This window comes from Salvelinus sp. IW2-2015, linkage group LG6.1, assembly GCF_002910315.2.
Source record: "Salvelinus sp. IW2-2015 linkage group LG6.1, ASM291031v2, whole genome shotgun sequence".
Taxonomy (NCBI): Eukaryota; Metazoa; Chordata; class Actinopteri; order Salmoniformes; family Salmonidae; genus Salvelinus; species Salvelinus sp. IW2-2015.
In genome coordinates this window covers 27,791,224-27,794,671 of record NC_036845.1, presented here as the reverse complement: position 1 = coordinate 27,794,671, position 3,448 = coordinate 27,791,224, and positions in this window count along the sequence as shown.

Below are 3,448 nucleotides of genomic sequence, written 5' to 3'. Positions count from 1 at the left end.
GCCTAACTGGTAAAACAAAAGCATACAGAGTTTCAAGTTTGAGGAAGATCATTTTTACCAAAAAAATTCAACTTTATAATAAAAGGCATTACATGCATAATTGCTTTGCGGTCACTTTGATAATGGCAATTGTGATGTTGTTTATCCTACCCTACCTAATTAAACAGCATTCAGTGGTTATATTCAACATGTGATAGATTTAAGTAGTTATTGAAATTTTCTAAGCAAAAGAAAAGTTACTTTTTCAGCCATCCCAACACTGCCAGTATTTAATATTGTCTATTTGAAAGTAACACCCAAATGCCTTTATACATACAAGTCTCCAAATTTGTGCTTGCTGGACATATTTGGACATATTTTCAAATTTGACCTTATTATAGCCAATTAAAAAAAGGCTGAGTGATGAAAAACAAGTGGGGGTCCACCACCACTCACAGAGGCTGAAGAGATGACCCTCAGTAAAAACAGTGGGCGACCTATCTCTGAAGGCATCTCTGGAGGAAGCTCATCTGACCCAACCACACCCCAGGACACAAGGACCTACATAAGAGGTTAGTTATTCAAATGAATGATGTACATTCATCCGTTTGCCAGTGTTACCTCAGTGATGCCTGCACATCCATCTCAGACACAACTTGGCACACTGATTTTCTTGTAGAGGTACAATTCTTTGTAATTGACTGCTGTTACTTTTTCAGATTCTTAGTTGTCCTTCAGACATCATCTATTTTAAGGTGACTCAGAGTTAGGTATATATTTGAAACATTTTATGTGGCCTGCACACTGTTGTAAAAACAAAAATCAAATTAGGTGGGGCACTTTTCTGGGTAAAGGTATAATTTAACTGTCTAATCTTCTTCATCTTCTACCAGTTACTGATGGTGTAATCTGTCTGGTGGAGCCTTCTGCCATAACAGACCTCCATACAGGTGTAAGTACTCTTAATACTCCACAGATATTTCATAACGGGTTAGAGTAGAACACCAAAATTGTACATTTTAATTACAGGAGAATGATGAAGACACCTTGTCAGCTGCTACAGAGAGGCCTATTGAGGTTCACACCTTAAAAATAACATCTAACAGTTGATGATAGCGTTGTACCATAATAAAACTTGCACCTTATTTTTCTCTAACAGAGCAATGCTGGAAATTACAATGAGGAAGAGGGTACATCCATCTCCACAGCACAACTTACCTCAGTAAGATATTGTTCAGCGTTGGCCCATGACTTACTATGAAACTAAGTAGAACTGCACTATGAAATGAAATGTCATTTTTTGTGTGTTCCTATAGCTCCCTGTGAAACAGCTGTACACGGTGTCCTTAGAGAAACAAATTGAAAAATGTAATTTAGACATTGACCACATAAGGCCTTTAGATGCAAAATATAAAAATAGAAGTACAACTGCTGGAACATCAGTTAAAGGTGGGTGAGGTGCCCACAGGTGGATGATTTTACTTGTTTTAACAACATAAAAAATATGAACTGCTGTACTGCATTTGTACTTGCAGGAAATAAAGAAGACTTCATAAAAAGAAAGGCATATTGTCTTTATTTGACACTGGGGAGGTGACAAAAGTCAACCTATTTTATTCTATGCGAGAAATAAATATTCCAAACATAGTCTGGGTCTGTTGTGGGATGCGATACATCCCAAATTAATATAACCACTAGCATCCCAAAAACTTTTTGACGCAATGTGGCTGATGCAACAGATCAGAACGTTTAGCTTAAAATGTTGATAAACTATTAGGCTATTTCGTCACATTATAAGCGCAGCAATGCGAACATGGTAGTAGGCTATTAGCGCATGTGTTCCATTAGCAGAAAACACCATTATCAAAAGTGACCGCAAATGCAATTATGCATGTAATGCTTTTATTATAAAGTTGAATTTTTTTGGTAAAAATGATCTTCCTCAAACTTGAAACTCTGTATGCTTTTGTTTACCAGTTAGGCTCTACACCCCGTGTAAAGCAGATGAATGTGCTTCATTAAGTTATTTAGCGACTTTAGTTGTGATACAAACAAATCAAAACATACTATGATCAGAAAAAGTTGCAAAAAAAGGTATTGTTTCTTATGCTGGGCATCATTCACAAGTAATAATATATCATTCACAAGTGATAGGATAATATTGTCACCCATCAGACTGTTCCTGATTTAATCTTGTCTTTACATATACTAAATAATATATGTGTTAAATTTGTTTTGATTTAGAATGGACCATTATCAAAACAGGGCTAGCGGGGGAAAATTACATATAATCTACGTATGTACTTAAATAGGGAACGGAGGACACTTTTTGTGTGGTTCATTTTCATGCCAGCCAGGATGGCTATACTCCTGTTGTAAATATAAGCAATGTGCTTAATATTATGAAAGTTGAGAAATAAATATAGTAKRCCTAGCCTATAGAAAACTGATGGGAACCTCCTCGTTTTAGTAGAGGCCATCACTCTGTTCTCTTGAGCAATTGCATAGCCTATAGATGGGCTCTCATGAAGTGTTTGATTAGATTTTCAATTACATTTGCATTGATGCCAGAGTGATTAGAAGGACAATTGAGTGCGGAGTACCAGGCAGTTAGCGACCWTTCTCAATAGCAAGACTATGCCCACTGAACCTGTACATAATCAAAGCTTTCCTTCATTTTGGGTCAGTCACAGTGATCAGGTATTCTGCCACTATGTACTCTCTGTTTAGGGCCAAATAGCATTCTAGTTTGCTCAGTTTTTTTGTTAATTCTATCTAATGTGTCAAGTAATTCTCTTTTTGTTTTCTCATGATTTGGTTGGGTCTAATTGTGTTGCTGTCCTGGAGCTCTGTGGTGTCTGTTGGTGTTTGTGAACAAAACCCCAGGACCAGCTTGCTTAGGGGACTCTTCTCCAGGTTCATCTCTCATCTTCCCCCAAATCCCAGTGCTGAAAACACTACTCTCTGGCAATCCTCAAATCCATCAAGACTTTTGTCTCTGTGCTCTGATCAGCTTGGAGTCTCTCCCAGACAAGCCAATACTCTTTACTCTCTGTCCAGTGAACAGAACATTGGTCAAGGCCTGACGCCTACAGCGCTCTGCCAGAGAGATCTGTCTGTACTGTCTGTACTCTTCACACACTCTTCTCCACAAAGAGAACTCTTGTTTTCCTCTGCTYTCTCCGTTTGTTCCCCCTCTTCTCTATGAGGGCTGAGGGGTGCAGACTCATCGATTCCGCAGAGGGGAGACGACAGAGAGGCGCCTGGGGGAAACATTGGAACACTGGTCGGGCCAGGAGGATGACGAGAGCCTGGCAGKGGCACAAAACCCTCATAGCTGAGCCCCATGCCTCTTCCCCTGCCATCACCACCTCCCGGCCATTACTTTGACCAATGCTGTGTGAYAGCTAGTCTTCACAAATGTGGACCCCCCAGAATCTGTTATCGTAAGCTGTCTTGGACTCTGCCC